The sequence below is a fragment of the Eptatretus burgeri genome, chromosome 18 (genome assembly GCF_056783735.1).
Source record: "Eptatretus burgeri isolate ZD-2024b chromosome 18, Ebu_testis_v1, whole genome shotgun sequence".
Taxonomy (NCBI): Eukaryota; Metazoa; Chordata; class Myxini; order Myxiniformes; family Myxinidae; genus Eptatretus; species Eptatretus burgeri.
The window spans coordinates 17,319,523-17,336,634 of record NC_140978.1 but is presented as its reverse complement, the minus strand read 5'-3'; the positions used below and the strand labels follow the sequence as shown (position 1 = coordinate 17,336,634).

Sequence of the window (17,112 nt, the reverse complement as noted above, 5' to 3'; positions counted from 1 at the left end):
CCGACGACTCCACCCTCTGCCGTACCATCTGTCATCCCTCAGACCGGCAAGCAGCAGCTTCTTCACTCACTGCAGATCTGGATAAAATCACAAACTGGTCCAACACGTGGAACATGTCTTTCAATCCAGACAAATCTCACACTCTCACTATGTCTCTTCGAAAGGACCATTTACAAAACCCCCCCGTGCACTTTCTCAACAATCCTCTGGAAGAAGTCTTTTTTTTCAAGCTTCTAGGTCTCACTATCTGCCATGACCTTTCCTGGGAAAGTCACATTTCCAACCTCGCCTCAAAAGCCAGTCGCCGACTGGGAATCCTCCGTCGTGCTAAGTCCTTCCTCGGCCCTCTTGAGCTCCTGACCACTTTCAAAGCTTTTGTCCGTAGCCTGATGGAGTACTGCTCTCCCCTCTGGGCTGGTGCTCCTGCCTCCCACCTTTCTCGGCTTCACGCTGTTGAAACCAGGGCATTTAAGATCATCGGCATCTCCCGCAATGAAGCTGAGTCTTTGGGCCTCTCACTCAATCACCGCAGGTTGGTCGGTGGTCTTTTTGTCTTCTACCGACTCCTCTCCAGCCTTGCCCCCCCTGCTCTCTCTGCGATTTGTCCCCACCACATTTCCACAGGGCGCTCAAGGTCCGCCAACAACCCCCTTCTGGTAAAACTACCAAAATCACGAATCACTGCTCATCTTCACTCTTTCATTCCTCTTTTTTCCCGCCTTTGGAATAAACTTCCTCACTCTATTCTTTCCCATTCTTCCCTCCAGGCTTTCAAAACAGCTGTTCACCACCACCTCTTATCTTCCCCCATCCAAATCCTCGATCTTTTCTACCCCCCAAATCCACCCAAGCCCACTTCCTTCATTTCTCCTGCTTTCCTTCCTGAAAGTCCCTGATATGTCCATCTTCTCTTCGCCATGTTCCCTGTCCCATCCCCATCCCTCTCCCTTCCACAGTTCACCTAATGTGTCTGTTCCCCACTGTTTTGTCCCTTCCACTCCTGCCCCTCTTGTCTCATGCCTCCTTGCTGTGAGTTGTGTGTTAGCTCTCATACGAGCCTCGACCAAGGTATACAAAAAAAAAAAACCCATTAATGTAACTAAAAGCAATTGTTTCCTCTTATTGAATGGCCTGGTATCAGATAATCCATTTGGATTATGTAACAGTTACTCAATGTGCTGCTGATTCTTTCTCAACAATGGATGGAGGCTCTAAGTCATAAAATAAAGCCAGGGCTGTATCTCTGGACATATCATGGGAATTTTACACTGCCTGATATCCCTCTTTGCTTTTCATCCTCTCCTCCCTATGACATACCAGGCTAACATAATTCCTGGCTTGCAGACTTGTTATTCATGTTGTCAGCATGTTGTCCTCATTGGTATACCTTCATCTCCTCTCCCAGTAGAGGCCGGATTTGCTCAAAGTTGCATCTTGGGATCATTTTTTTTTCATCAAAAATACATAACTAACCTGTCTAATCCCTTGAAAACCTTATCTTAAAAATTTTTTTTTTTTCAAAAGATGCTTTATGGTACTGCTATCACAAAGGAAGACTGACAGAAGCTGCTTTAATTTCTGCTGTCCTGGAAATAATCAGATTATAGTCTGACACATGAAACGTGTCATTCAGTCAAGGTAAATCTGGCATTATCACCCCATCTATGAAATGACTGGCGAACAAACCCACCCACACACAGTACTTCCTTGATTAACCATTGGAAGAGGATCAATCCTTCAACTTCTAAACAATGTCTTTACAGTGGCAGAGGAATTCTGACAATGTCTTGACAGCTGTGGAGGAACTCTGGGAAGGGTTTGAAACAGCAAAAGGCTTACTTTAACACCCCTTTTGAGAATAATTAATGGCCTTATTTAATTATATCCAATATCAGGCAAATCCCCAAACACCGCTCTCTATGGGGACTTAAGTCGTATCCCAGCTAACTTCACTGGGGTCTGAAGCTGCCAATATTTTTGGCATGCTCAGCCATGTCTGAGTTGGAACAGACCGCAACGATTGTTAATGATAAAGTTTTTTCTTTCTAGTTTCCTCACTTATAATATTGAATGCCTATTCAACAGAGCTACAAATCAGTGTATACATTACTTTTGTAAGTGCTATAGTTTACAAATTCGGAACTTGGAGCGATTTCATGCATTATACGATACGATTTTCCATGATCCACTCTCACGGACTAATGAAAGTGTATCAACGAAATAGTATTTCGGTTTTGAGGATCGGATATCGTCCGGACTAAACAAGTATCGAAATCTGGAGTGAAATCTGATAATTTAAATAAATAAGGGGTCTTATAACTAAGCCAACATACCTGTTTAATTTAAGCAAGCAAGGCAATGTTCCCTCCTTCTCCATAGATACACAAGAAAATGTGAAATTTCAAAGCATTAAACTTTCTTTTTCTCCTGTTTGGAGAATTATATTGAGTGAACAAAGTATTTAAGAATGTGCCAAAATTAACCAGCTTCATTGAGCTATATGATTGAATGTATTCACTGCTTGACCTCATGCTCTGTCCCCCAGATGGACTGCATATGTGTCTATGGATCAGATGGATCGGTGTCTATTTTCGGAAGTTTTGTGAGGTGCTCTGCATGGAATCAAAGCAAATCTGGTGAAAAACAGACATTCCATAATAAAGTTATAACGTTTGTGCGGACCGCGAACAATGCACAATGCGACGCATGAACAGACGAGCAGGCAACATGGCGGAATATCTCCAATGTTTACTTCAAGGGCAATTAAACTTTGCAACGTCTCCAAGGTTGTTGTACGTTAAGCAGCAACTCTTTTGAGGATAAATCCATTATTTGAATTAATTCATTATATTTCATGAAACTGCTGTGTGTGTGGTGAAGACTGGTTTTAAAGTTAAAGCAATCCTCTATGGTATGCAGCCACAGCCTGGCCAGCCATTCCTTATCAACCATTTAAATGGAGTGTTTGCTTGAGTGCTTAAGCCACTTGCCGAGTGCCCAACAGTTGATAGCGGTACTGCACTCTGTCATTCTGGGCAAATCGTTCAATCATTGCGGACGCTTTTGCCACGCCATGTCATCCCGAGCGAGTGGTTCATTCCCCGTCATCCCGAGCGAGTGGTTGGTGCTCCGCCATCCCGAGCGAGTAGTTCATGCTCTGCAATCCCGAGCAAGTGGTTTGTGGTGCACCATCCAGAGCGAGTGGTTCATGCTCAGCCATCCTGAGGGAGTGGTTCGTGTTCTGTCAGCCCAAGTGAGTGGTTTGTGTTCCGTCAGCCCGAGCGAGTGGTTCATGCTCCAGCAGCCTGAGCGAGTGGTTCACGTTCCACCATTCCGAGTGAGTGGTTCAAGCTCCGACAGCCCGAGTGAGTGGTTCAAGCTCCACCATCCCGAGTGAGTGGTTTGTGCTCCATTTTTCCAAATGAGTGGTTCATCTTCTGCCATCCCGAGCGAGTGGTTCGTGCTCTGTTATCCCAAGCGAGTGGTTGGTGCTCCGCCATCCCAAGTGAGTGGTTCATGCTTCGCAATGCTGAGCGAGTGGTTCATGCTCCACCATCATGAGTGAGTGGTTCGTGCTCCGCCATCCCGAGTGAGTGGTCCGTGCTCCACCATCCCGAGCAAATTGTTTGTGCACTGCCATCCTGAGCGAGTGGTTCATGCCCTGCCATATAGTGTTAAATAATGGATGTACTTCGATTAAAAATATAATAAATAAACTCCTCCTTCTTCTTCTTTCGGCTGCTCCCGTTAGGGGTCGCCACAGCGGATCATCCGTATGATCCGCATAGTGATTTGGCACATGTTTTACGCCGGATGCCCTTCCTGACGCAACCCTGGTCGCCTCTTATGACACAGGGATAAGGTACACCTATTTTAACTGGGGTATACACCAGCCCAGTACACTGGTACTCATTTCGCCGACCTCAGAAGGATGACAGGCTGAGTCAACCCCCTGGTGTATTAATTCAGTGGTCCAACGGGGCTTGAACTCAGGACCTCTTGGATCCCAAGTCGCTGCCCTAACCACTGCGCCAACACCAGGCTCTTAAAAATATAATAAATAAACATTATTTTTAAAATACATTATAAAGAAGCATTATAATAATTTATTGGTGGTTGCTAAGATATGCAGTACAGCATGTTAGAATCGGTTATTCATGACCGCTTGAGTCTATGGCGAGATGAAGGTGCGATGTCATGGACAAGTCTACAAAGTAAAGTGTTTATCGCGTAATATATTACCATATAAAGTGGTGTATGATTAAAGATAATCAAATGCAGTAATACTTTAAATAAAAGTAATAATTATATGTTTGAATGAGGCTATTGTATTGCTGTGTTGACTGACTGTCTGGATACAACTTTGAGGTTGTGGGTTCCTTGACGTTGAGAAATCTACTGATGTGGACCTGTGCCCGGGGTTGTGGATCCGCCATTTGGAGGGGTTTTGGGCTGAAAGGATCGAAACCTCAATGAAAAACGGTGCCCAGCTGATGATCCGAGCAATTGGGAAATCAGTCAATTGCTTATAAGTTAAGGTTATAACTTCAAATAAAATAGCTTTTGTAAGTACTTTCCAGTACATAATTTATCTGTGTTTGTGTGTTTACATATGTGTGTTGGTGTGTATGTATGTATATGTGTGCGTGTGTGTGTGTGTGTGTGTGTGTGTGTGTGTGTGTGTGTGTGTGTGTGTGTGTGTGTGTGTGTTTGCTTGGGACTACAGTGCAGTAATTGGTCTTTACTTTGATCTATAACATCCTCTTCGCATATCACTTTGTACACATTTGATGCGTGGCCATTTTATCCCCCCATATCACCCCTCAAAATGGGGTATTAAGTTCTGCAAGCAGGACAAGGACATCAGGAAAAGCAATATACTGTGCATTTACATGAACAATATGTACAATCAGACAGAAGACTAAATGCTGCATTGGAGTCATCAGAAGGAACCTGGATAAGATTCGGGTTTCAGCAGTTACTCATCTACCCTCAAACCCATCCAGGCACAGCTAAATGAGCCTAACAGAAAACTTTCTGAAAGAATTTGCATCTCCCTTGACAGATAGATAAAGAAAGAGAAATAAAGAGTAAAATAGATAGAATAAAAAAAGAAGAATTAAAATGAATTAAGAGAAATGTGAAAAAAGTGGAAAGAAGTGTGAAAGGAACTAAAACAAGGATGTCAGGAAGAACCCGGACAGATAGGTTTCAGCATTTACTCCACAGGCTCAAACACAGGAACAGGTACAATCTACCAGAGGTGGATCAGCAGGGAAGCAGTCCACACAGCATCAGGATATGCTACAAACATAATCAAATGGAAGACCTAATACAGCATTGGAGTCATCAGAAAGGACCCAAGTTAGCAAAGAGAAAACATGGAGTCATCAGGGGGAACCTGGATAGGATTTGGATTTTGGGAAAACCATAAAGGTTGAGCCAAATTAAAGGGATGCTCAACTGTTGTCGAATAACTATAGATTTCAATCAAGGAATAAAGGAGACGAATTAACCTGTTAGAACATGAATTCCTTGTTACAAAATCATCTGGCGCTGGCCTTTGAGGGTCACAGTAAAGGGAAGTAGTTGGTTGCCGTTTTTCACAAAACCTTTTGTTCAAGAGTTTCAAACACTGTTGTTGCCACACAGAACCTGAATAGGAAGTGATATGTGCTAAAGTGCCTTGACATCGGCCAATCGTTTAACACTCTTCTCATGCATGGAAGAACTAATTGTCAGGAATGGAACATGTTATTAGTTTGGTCAAATAACTTCATACACAGAATAATTCAGGTTATATTTGTTAACTCCCTCCTAGCCTGTCGTTTTAACGTGAGAGATGCCAGAAATAATTATTCAATGAACCGACATCTCCAGGTGGACAATCATTTTGGTTAGATACTCGAATGAGTATTGTGGCTCATGCGAGCTTGTTGCACATTAATAAATAAATAAAAATGGTCCACCATGAGATTGTCCTATTGTAGTCCAGGACATTTCTGAATCTGCAACAGAAACACAGTTTCCCTCTGCCTCATCGGGTGTGCATGTCATCTCATAATTCATTCAGCTGTTGCTAAGCATGTCACCATGCACATACTCTTGACATGCAGATGTGTATGTCACCTCGGTCAAAAAAACGAACATTTGAATACATTAACTATTAACTTCCCTTTCCTTACAGCCTTTGTTACATTTCACAAAATCGCAAGAGCTTATGCAACTGAAAACATCAGTTTGTGTCAGATGCACAAATCATCAAAGTTGATTTCCATTCTTCACCAAATTTTGTACCCAAAATTTTATGTAGAAGATACATTTTGCAAAACAAACTTTTGCATACACATGGCTGACATCTGTTGTGAGATGGAGTAATTATTTCAGTTCTGAAGGATAAGTATTTTTGTATAATAATGGAGCTACAATTTATTCTTCCTGCTTTTTCACTAAATGATTGGTCGAGATACAGTCACTTGTAACTACATATCTGCTGATGACACACAAGAAGATTGACCTAGATGTAGCTCATATTGGGAAACATTGACACTTTTTATTTGTGTCCTAAAATTATCAACCTTCCCCAGTTCACCGTTTGCTCTTTCTAGAGCAATCATGTTTGCATCCTTGGTCAGAGAGTTACCATCTGGCATCCAGAGTCTTCTGTCCATTTGTCTCCCATAGTTTGAGCAGTCCATCCCTCAATGCCCTTCATATGATGTCCTCGTCCTTGATGTGATTCACTGTCCGTCACCGTACCAGCATCTACGAGATTTTTCAATTAAAATGATTCTAACAATAGCAATTGATGATGCTTAAAATTAATAACCACATTGATAGGAATCTATCATAGAACAAACATCCGTGAACCTTGCACAAGTATAAAGGTAATAAAACGAAATGCCAACAATTCAACAAAATATGCAGCAATTTGGAATGTAATCATTTCCCTGCACAATAACAAATACATTATTGCTTTGCAATGTGAATTTACCTCGCCAGATGCGTTTTTGCAAACAAGATCATACATTCATCTGAGGGTTTCTCACAACCATAACGTGCAAATGAATCAAAGATTTCAGCAAAGAAAAAGCAGAAGTCTACATACCGGGAGTCTTTAGGGATAGAAGATGTATACCGAAATAACACTGATGTGAAATTATTTATGCACAGTTGCCTGTTAGCATGATATCAAGTTATTCTACCATTGAAATTTCCATTTATGGAGGCATGCATTGTCATTCATCTTAAAAGCATGGTCCTTTGTGCTGCTGAAGCCTGCCAGATATTCTTCCCAATGAAATCATTTTTATCGGCATTAGTAGTGGCAAAAAGCTATGAAAAGACTGTCACCAAAGAGGTAGGTAGCAATGAAATGAACTTGTGTTGCATCGAAGAAGTCCGACAATGCATACTGCCAACCTCTGTTCCTGTTTGCTGTAAGCTTTTGTATCGGAATGGCATATCTCGGGAGGAACGATATATCTCTTACGTATATGTGTGGGATGAGGGTGAAAGGTGGCAAAATGAATAGGAGATGGAATAGCAAGTGAGAGAATGGGGTAAGCAAGAGTCGGGAGAGAATGGAACTTAATAAATAGAGTTGCATGAATAATAAATAGATAGCCCGTGATTGCTTGAATGGATAGAGAATAGAATGGAATTCGATTAAACAGGGAGAGGTCCCCACTTGCTATCCAAAAGGGACAGTATGCAATGGCAATTCGAATTTCCCAAGTTCACAAGAACACCATTCCTGGACAAAACTTTCTTCCTCAATGGCTTCATCATCAGGACAAAATGGTTCATATGAAACTTGTGGAAAATATTCGCAACTTAAAATCAAAGGACACCGTGAATGCTACAGGGTGCTGAAAATAAAAACCATTATGGACGGTGATAGAAAGAAGCAAAGGTAGAAATGAAAAAGGATAATGAGGAAGAATAAAAACAAATGAAGGGAGATGGTCAGCAAAAATAAATATGGTTTACAGTTCCTCTTATCAATAAAAGAACGTGTAGAATAACCAAACCAAAAAAAAAATTCACATCGAGGAAAAGTTAGGGTTAGCATTCGTTTCGGTACTAACAACAGCTAACAACAGGTTACTATGATTTTGGTTCCTCGCAGCTCAGTATGAGAATAAATGGCATAGAAAAGGGACAATGAGAAACGGTGACAAAGATTTTCACAAATTTACGTGAACACCATTCCTGAAAAGCGGTGTCTCTTCCTTGAGACAAAATCAGCCAGACAAAATGATCAATGTGAAACTAGTAATCAGAAGAAAACCTGTTTTGAAAAGCAAGACACCATGCATGCAATGCGACAACAAACACAAAATCCCTTGACGAGACGAGGTAAAAGAAGCAAAGATAGGAATAAAAGTAGAAATATTAATTTAGTAAATTAAGAAATAAGGAAGGCCAGGAAAGATAAATCTGTTTTGTCGCCCCACCACATCATTAACATAGCTGCTAAAGAGGGTGGAGGTGGGGGAGGTCGGTGTAAAGTGACTCGACTGATTCCAGGGACAGCTAGACAAAGTTATAAGGAGCAGCTGAAGGAAAAGGGAACTTATACATTAGAAAGGAGGTGATTACGAGGGGATCTGATGGAGATGTTTAAGAAAATGAATGGTATATACCAGGGGTCTCCAAGTATTTTTGAACATGGGCCAGAACCAAAATTCCCTAGCACTCTGTGGGTCACACAACCAAAGACATTTTAAATGAAAGGTCATAGAACATGATACCACACACAGTTTCCAAGTATAAACTGTACTTCAATTTGAATAAAATAACGATTGTAAAGATCGTTAAAAAAAATTCTGAAAGTTTATTGTGATTGAAGCAGTCTTATACACCACCCTTTTCCAGGACCCTATTTAACATGTCCAAGTACTGCACTGCAAAACTGGAGGTTCCTTGAAGTGCAAAAAAAGGTGATTTACATTCTACAGTATTTAAGTAAATAATTCAATTTAAATAAAATAAAGATTGCAAAAGTTGTATCAATAAATTAAATCTGGAATTTACTTTTGTTTCACCACCATTGACACAGTGTCTATCACACCACCCTATGTAACAATTTACATTAGTTATTTATACCTGATGTTTGTGTCCTTTATGACATCCTTAAAAACAGTTTGCTGTTTGTAAAGATTTTCAATTTTGTTTCACTGCCAGGCAGGTAGACAGACGAAATTTTTTGTGTGCATGTGCGATAAGGACAAACTCAGAGACAAAGTACTGTTAAATGGCAAGTTCGTTTTCCTATTCATGATCAAAATAGAACATTTCATTAAAAAAAGTTGTCCCTCAATCAAAAACCGACATTTGTAGATGGACAGATGGACGGAACGACATGAACCAATTGCTTAACTGCACTTGGATGGGTGTGGGTAGCTCTCTCACCTGCCATGGAATTTCAGCAAAAGACTTCTGTGACTTATTGGGACTGATTCAGTCAACTTCCCAACCAGGATCTGGACCAACGTTATTCCATCTCTACTGTATCTGATTTGGCAAATTTTCCTGAAAATATTTGCTGATCTTCCTCCTCTCCAAACAGTTCTTCAGACCACATGCTTGTCAAAGTGGACATCTCTCTGGCTGTTATTAGACAACCACCTCAGTGCCGTCGAGTCTGGCATTTCAATCAGGCTGACTGGCAGGGTTGTCCAGCAGATGTCAAACTTATATAGCGGTCTACCATCGCGACTTTCTCCAACATCAACTCATCCTAGAAATTATTTCAAAGAAACTTACTCTCTCTCAAGCACAGATTTATCCCCTCTCATCTTCAGTTGTCCTACCCTTCCTCCGGCCCATGGTTTACTGAAGCTTGCGATGAGGCAGTTGTCCTGAACCAACTTGCCTTTGCCTCATGGAAAGCAAATCCAACTTGGGGTAATCTAAATTCCTTCTATAAAGCTCAGAACAAGTGTTTCTACCTTAGGAGAGCCATAAAACAACATCTCTCTCATCACAAGTCTGAACTCTCAAACCTCTCTCCCTCCTCCAAATCCTGGTGGCGTCTAATCAAATTGGTTTCACGTGTATGTTCCCCCTCCATCCCCTCCCTTACCTCAAATGGCCGCACCGCTGACACCGAAAATAAAAAGTTAGAATGCCCCATCTGCGTGTTTGCATCTAAATCTTGTGTCCGAAACACATCGCTTTCTGTGCTGACAAGCAGTCACAACCAGCTGTCCCGAGACTGTGTGCTTTTCTTCTGATAAAGTGGAGAGCTTGCTGTCAAAGCTCGACTCAGATTCTGCAAACGGTCCAGACGACATCAGCCCACATGTCCAAAAACCTGATCCTCTGCTCTTGCTCACCATCTCTCTGTTCTATTCACACTCCCATTGGATCAAAGACATCTGCCATCTGCTTGGAAATCAGAACACATTACCACTCTACATAAAAAAATATGCAAAAACAGATCCCTGCAACTTCAGACAAATGAGCCTTCTCCCAATTATCAGCAAGATTATGGAATCCATCATCGCTTTGGACAATAAATCCTTCCTCTTCTCCAATGGTTTGATTTACGATCATCAATTTGGTTTCAGATCCTGGGTATGGTCACTCTATCCTGGGTATGCTGCTTCTGCTCTCCCAATCATGACTGGAGGTCCTCAAAGCCAGACATCAAATCAGAGACATATTGCGTGCTTTTGACATGGTCTGGCACCCTACCCTGCTCACCAATTTCTCTTCCCATTTAATCCAAGGCCATCTCCACTCATGGCTCACAGACTCCCTCTCCTGTGGCAGTCGACGTGGAGCCCTAAATGGAGTTCTCTTATTCCCTCATCCTGTCCAGGCTGGAGTTTGTCAAGGCAGCATTTTAGGCCATGTTCTTTTTCTGGTTTTCATCAATGATCTCTCTAACTCTCCAGAAAATCCTCTTGATCTCTTTGCTGATGACACCAACCTTTGCCATACCATCTGTCATCCATCAGACTGGTAAACAGCAGCCTATTCGCTCCGCAGATCTGGATAAAATCACAAACTGGTCCAACTCGTGGAACATGTCTTTCAATCCTGACAAATCTCACACTCTCACTGCCTATCAGAGAGGACCAGTTGGAACCCCCCCCCCCAATCTACTTTTTCAACAATCCCTTGGAAGAAGCTCTTTCATTCAAGCTTATGGGTCTCACTATCTGCCATGATCTTTCCTGGGAAAGCCACATTTCCAACCTGTCCTCCAAAGCCAGACTTGGCATCCTCCATCTTGCAAAGTCCTTCCTCGGCCCAGCTGAGCTCCGCACCACAAACAAAGCTCTTGTCCACAGCCTGATGGAGTACTGTTCTCCCCTATGTGCTGGTGCTCCTGCCTCTCACCTTTCACGGCTTCACGCTGTCAAAACCAAGGCATTTAGGATCATGAGTATCTGGTGCTCAAGGTCTGCAGTAACCCCCTTCTGGTAAAAATTCTGTACCAAAATGAAGAATCACTGCTCACCTTCACGCTTTCATTCCTCTTTTCCCCCCTCCTTTGGAACAAACTCCCACACACTCTTCAATCCCATTCTTCCCTCCATGTCTTCAAAACAGCTGTTCACCACCATCTCATCTCCCCCATCAAAAACCACAATCTTTTCTACCCCTGTTAATCCACCCCAAACCTGCCTCCGACAAATGCCATGCTTTCCTTCCTGAAAGTCCCTATCATGTAAGGACCTGAAAGTCCCTATCATATAAGGACCTGAAAGTCCCTGTAGTATCCATCTTGTTTACCCCTTGTACCTCACCCCATCACTCTCCCACCCCTCTTGTCTCACATTTTGTGTGTTAGCTCTCATACGCATCTCAATATTTAAAAAAATATATTAAAAAATCTCGTGTGGAAATATTATATATGCATATACATATTCACATATTTTGTATATATATATATATATATATATATATATATATATATATATATATATATATATATATATATATATATATGCATAAATACATAAATATACATATATACATACATATATGCATACATGTATAAGGTTGAGGTGGTTGGGATTACACATTTTAAAAGAAGAATAAGATGCTTCCAATCAAAAGGAAAAATAGCACTGCAAAGCGGGCGTAACTCCTCAGCCCCTTGACGCAAACCAATTTCAAGATGGTGGCCATATTGAAAATCGTAGCACGCCCATTTTGGAAAGAAACCTTCCCCTACTCAACCCCAACACACCCTGAAAAAATGGATTTAATCGGACAAGGCGTTCTCCTCAAAATCGACGGAAACCAATTTCAAGATGGCTGCCATGGAGGCCACATTGAAATCGCAGTGCACCCATTGTCGAAAGGAACCTCCTCTACTCAACCCCAACATACCCTGCAAAAATGGATTGAATCGGACAAGACGTTCTCCTCGAAATTGCCGGAAACCAAAGGTTGACAGACGGACGGACGCCCGACCGGACAAGAGGGCTACCATGGAGGCCACATTGAAAATCGCAGCACGTCCATTTTCGAAAGAACCCTTCCGCTACTCAACCCCAACACACCCTACAAAGATGGATTTAATCGGACAAGGCGTTCTCCTCGAAATCGACGGAAACCAATTTCAAGATGGCTGCCATGGAGGCCACATTGAAAATCGAAGCGCGCCCAATTTCGAAAGCAACCTTCCTCTACTCAACCCCAACATACCCTGCAAAAATGGATTTAATCAGACAAGGCGTTCTCCTCGAAATTGACGGAAACCAAAAGTTGACAGACGGATAGACGCCCACCCGGACAACGCCTATGATGACAATACCCCTTAACCAATTCGGGCTGAGGGGTAAAAACGAGATTGAATCCTTTAATTTGATCTACAAAATCAATAGCAGACCCGGTCACAGGGAAATGTATCACCAGCTTCACCAGCTTATTGTCAGGTCAGGTTCGATCTGTGACCTGCTACAGGTACCATGTAAACCTGTACTAACCTGTTCCATGGTCAGGTTGTCGGCGACTAAACCGTCTCCCCCACCAGGTTTTCTGGTGAGGAGGGTGTTTGGATATGGACACCCAGCAGGATTAAAAACAAAACCTGTCAAAGGGCGGAGGAGCTCCTTGTGAGCCAACAGCCATCCATATCTAGTGCCCAACTGTGTCTGCGGACGTCCTCCTGCAGTTGGGCTACTTCTTATTAGGAGGTTGGTGGCAGGATTTGCACTCCGGCCACCGTAAAACGCTTCATTCCGCAAAACGCAAAAACGCAAAAAAATCTGAAAACCCACTCCGTGGGAGTACCTCCTGTGCAGCTTCCCTTCGCAGGGCAGCTCACCGGATGACAGGATTGGGGCAAAGCCTTCAGGACCCCCAATCTTTGATAGGAGGGAAACCACGGGGTAACATCCCTGGGTCAGATTGCGGGAGAGTGTGTCGGAGTGGTGCTGAGGTGTCGTCCACCAGACGGCGGTCTCCTTGGGTTAACCTGAGGCGGTCCCTTCGGGTGGGTGCCTGGAATGTATTATCCCTAAGAGAGGATGATCACCTGTCTCTGTTATCATCTGAGCTCAAGCGTTTGGACATCGGGATTGCAGCTCTCTCTGAGGTTCGGAGACCGGATTGCGGTGAGATAAGGGTGGGTGGTTACACCGACTATTGGTCTGGTCGCTCTGATGGTTACCATACCCAAGAGGTTGCTGTAGCTGTGTCCAATAAGCTGACCCCAATGATAATTGAGGTAACACCGGTCAAGGAGCGTATTATGAGATTAAGGATTCGCCACTCCTTAGGTGTCATTTCCCTGGTCTCAATTTATGCTCCGACTGAGGCGAGTGATCTCACCGTGAAGGACACATTCTACGCCACACTCGAGTCTGTAGTTGATCAGTGCCCCAGACGAGATACAGTTCTAGTCTTGGGGGATTTCAATGCATCGACTGGAACTGATAGGGATGGTTATGAGGTGTGTGTTGGTCCCCATGGGTCAGGAACTATGAACCAGAATAGCACTAAGTTCCTTGACTTTGCAAGAAGTCATGGACTTAGGGTGGCAGGTTCATGGTTTCAGCGCCCACAAGCTCATCGCTGGACTTGGTATTCCAACGCTGGCGGTGTGGCAAAGGAGATTGACCATGTCCTCATTGACGGTCGTTGGAGGATGATCCAGAACTGCAGGGTCTACCGGAGTGCTCAGTTCCTCAATACTGACCACAGGCTTGTTGTTGCAACTCTAAAGCTGCACCTTAAATCCTGTAGAATGGTACCATCCCAGCCTAGGCTGGATGTTGCCAAGCTCAGGGATGAGAGAGTAGCTGAGGAGTTTGCGAACAGGCTGAGTGGACACTTGGGGGGTCTGGGTGCTTTGGGGGGTCCTGAAGAGTTGTGGAGCACCTTCAAGACCACCGTCCTTGATGTTGCCGGTGGATGCCTTGGAGTTCACCGCAGGGCAAAGAAGAATTTTGTCTCTCAAGGGACACTGAATACCATTGACCAGAGTCGCAGGGCCAGGCTGAATGGCAGAGCTGAGCTGTTCAGGGAGCTGAGGCGTAAAACTGTACGTGCACTGAGGGTGGACAAGGAGGCCTATGTGCGAGGAATCTGTGAGGGGGTAGAGCATCACCTGTGGACAGGTGATTCTCATCCCGCTTACAGGGGAATTCGCGCATTACGTTCATCCAAGCCCATCCCTCGGAGCACTGCAGTTCGAGCAGAGAGTGGTAGGCTCTTGACAGAGGAGTCTGAAGTGAAGGCCCGCTGGGCCGGTTACTTTGAGCGGTTGTACCAGGCTGATCCCCCAGCTGTCGAGTTGGACGTCAAGGGTGTTACAATCCCTGTTGCCGACTCTCGAATCAACTGTGGTCCACCATCGCTTGTGGAAACACAGGCTGCGTTGAACCAGTTGAAACGGGGCAAAGCTCCAGGGATCTGTGGCATCCATGCTGAACTTCTCAAGGCTGGTGGAAATGCTGCACTCATGTCGTTGCATGCAGTTTTGTGCTCTGCCTGGAACACAGGCATCATCCCAACTGACTGGAAGAGGGGCCTTGTTGTCCCTCTCTGGAAAGGGAAGGGTGATCGCCAAGACTGCAACAACTACCGAGGGGTGACGCTGCTCTCAGTGCCGGGCAAGGTCTTTGCTCGGATAATTCTTGATAGGGTTCGCCACCATCTGCTTGAGCACCAGCGTCCAGAGCAGTCAGGCTTTACACCAAAGAGGTCAACGATTGACCGTATCCTTGCACTTCATGTCCTTACCGAACGCAGACGAGAGTTTCGGCAGGGGATGCTTGCAGCCTATGTTGATCTCTGTAAAGCGTTTGATTCAGTGAATCGGGATGTCCTCTGGAGGATTCTTGGTCTTCGTGGGGTGCCACCGAAACTGATCGATCTGATGTCTGAACTCTACTCTGGTACTGAGAGTGCTGTGAAGTGTGGTGGTACCATCTCTGACTTATTTCCAGTTGTTACTGGAGTTCGTCAGGGATGTGTACTTGCCCCCACACTTTTCAGCACTTGTATGGACTGGATTTTTGGGAGGATGTCAGAGAGATCAAGTTGCGGTGCATCGTTTGGCAATGTCAAGATCTCGGACCTTGATTTTGCAGATGATGCAGTCATCTTTGCGGAGACTTTAGACATCCTCTTGGGGGCCCTCGAGGTGCTGAATGAGGAGTCGGAGCCGCTGGGATTACGGGTTTCTTGGGTCAAAACTAAGATCCAGGCTTTCGGTGACATCTTGGATGCTGCTGTCCTGTCTGTGTCTGTTTGTGGTGAGGATGTTGAGGTCGTGGATAGATTCACTTACCTTGGCAGTGATATTCATGTCTCCGCAGGTTGTGAGCCGGAGCTCAATAGATGTCTGGGTCGGGCCTGGGGAGTCATGGATTCACTGGATCATGGGGTGTGGTGCTGCCGGTACCTGTGCGGGAGGACGAAAGTCCGAGTCTTCAGGTCCTTGGTACTTCCAGTCTTGCTCTATGGGTGCGAGACTTGGACTTTGACCAAGGATCTGAGACGGAGACTTAATTCCTTTGGTACCAGGTCTCTTCGAAGAATCCTTGGCTATCGCTGGTCGGATTTTGTGTCCAACGAGCGGTTGCTGAGAGAGACTTGGATGAGATTTGTCACCTGCATAGTCCGTGAGCGTCAGCTGCGGCTGTATGGACATGTGGCTCATTTTCCTGACGCTGATCCTGCTCACCAGATTCTCTCAGCGAGGGAGTCTCATGAGTGGAGGAGGCCAGTGGGCCGACCACGTGCCTCATGGTTGCATCAGGTTGACCATCATCTCAAGGAGATGGGGATGGGCCTGGCATTTGCCTGGGGGATGGCCAGACGGAGGCCCCTGGAGTACCGGCAGAAAGTGGACGCAGCGACGCGCTGTTCTGGCACATGCTCCCATACCTGACCTTCACAGCTGACTTCCTCAGGCACAATAGACCTATCTTGTAGACAGGCCTGAGCTGCTCCTATGTTTGGCAATGAGTGCCCTGGAAGCAGCAGGGGAAAGAGAGTGGCATTTCAATAAGTGAAAGGATTGCATGCTCAGTCAGTGGGTCACCCAGATAGTTCATGTGGCGGAGCACTGGTGTGGTTTTCCAGAGGACCTGGTTTGATTCTTGCTCTCAGAACATCGTGTTGATATATATATATCTCAAACCAATGAGACATTCAAAAATGTTATCAGACCAATCAGCCTTCTCCTAATCATCAGCAAGGTGATGGAATCCATCATCGCTTCAGATATGAAATCCTTCCTCTTCTCCAATGGCTTGATTTCCAATCATCAATTTGGTTTCAGACCAGGTCACTCTACCCTGGATATGCTGCTTCTGCTCTCCCATCAATGGATGGAGGTCCTCAATGCCAGACAGGAAATCCGAGCCATATCCCTGGACATATCACGTGCTTTTGACACAGTCTGGCACCCTGCCCTACTCACCAAACTCTCTTCCCATGGTATTCAAGGCCATCTCCACTCATGGCTCGCAGACTTCCTCTCCTGTCGCAGTCAACGTGTGGCCCTAAATGGAGTTCTTTCATCCCCTCTTCCTGTGCAGGCTGGAGTTCCTCAAGGTAGCGTTCTGGGCCCTGTTCTTTTTCTGGTTTTCATCAATGATCTCTCGGACTCTCTGGAAAATCCTCTATTTCTCT

General features: G+C 44.5%; 1 long non-coding RNA gene across 2 annotated transcripts in view; it reads right to left on the bottom strand.

The window, feature by feature from the left end:
- Positions 1 to 5,223: 5,223 nt before the first annotated feature.
- The window catches only part of LOC147008655 (uncharacterized), a 40,373-nt gene continuing 28,484 nt past the window's right edge, over positions 5,224 to 17,112 (bottom strand). For both annotated transcript variants that reach the window (XR_015053348.1, XR_015053349.1), the window contains one exon: positions 5,224 to 6,765. This is a non-coding gene — a long non-coding RNA (uncharacterized LOC147008655). The remainder of the gene's footprint in view (positions 6,766 to 17,112) is intronic.